At 50.9% G+C, this 963-nt stretch overlaps 1 protein-coding gene across 1 annotated transcript in view; it reads right to left on the reverse strand.

Moving 5' to 3' along the window:
- Dnah8 (dynein axonemal heavy chain 8) overlaps positions 1 to 963 on the reverse strand; it is a 228,267-nt gene that overhangs the window by 220,686 nt on the left and 6,618 nt on the right. The gene's annotated exons all lie outside the window — the stretch shown is intronic.

Here is a 963-nt window from a genome sequence, read left to right on the forward strand (position 1 = left end):
TCTACAGCCAATCAGGATGGGAGCCTTTTGAGGCTCTACAGCCAATCAGGATGGGGAGCCTTTTGAGGATCTGCAGCCAATCAGGCAGCACAGCGACAGTATCTTTCATAGGTCTCACGACAAGCCAGCAAAGAGGGTATCGCTGTTCCCGGTTCAGGCACGCCCGTGTCACCGAAAGGATGAGCCACTAGCCAAAGGAAACAACGTGGAGGCAAATTCTCATCTCCATAACTCTACTTGCTGTTTCCATCCTGCAGTCCAGCCCCTGACTAGGGTAGCAACGGCTAGACCGGAAGTCAGTTCCCTCTTCTCCTAAAATGACTGAAAATTTAAAAGGCTGAGCAAAGAGTAGGCGTAGTAACTAGTACTTAAGACTGTATGGACAGACGTGAGTGTGTCCCTGAAGAGTGGGCACATGGTAATTCTGCACACACCATACAGAAGATGCAAGTTTTCATAGACTTCAGGGCTAGTGGCTGTGCTGGTTCATTTTCCTCAAGTCGACATAAGCCAGAGTTGCCTGGGAAGAGGGAGGTCAACTGAGACACTACCTCAGGCAGACTGGGCAGTGGGCATGAGAGTCGTTTTCCTGGTTAATCGACGTGGGAGGGCCCAATCCACTGGACCACCCCTAGGCAGATGGTCCGACTGTATGAAAGCAGGCTGAGCCAGCCGTGGGGGAGCAAGTCAATAGGCAGCGCTCCTCCGCTCCTCCGTGGTCTCTGCTTCAGGTCCTGCCTCAGCTCTCCTCAGTTGCTGTGCTGGGATTTGGAAGAGGAAGGGAAATAAACCCTTTCTTCCCCAAACTGCTTTGGGCCAGTATTTTATTTGCAGCAACAGGAAGCAAGTTAGAACAGTAGCGCATGCCTGCAAATGCAGCTCTTGAGAAGTGAGTGGAGGTGGGAGGGGAGGGCTAGGGGTTCAAGGACACTGAATATATATATATATATACATACATACATA

This window comes from Microtus ochrogaster, linkage group LG2, assembly GCF_000317375.1.
Source record: "Microtus ochrogaster isolate Prairie Vole_2 linkage group LG2, MicOch1.0, whole genome shotgun sequence".
NCBI lineage: Eukaryota > Metazoa > Chordata > Mammalia > Rodentia > Cricetidae > Microtus > Microtus ochrogaster.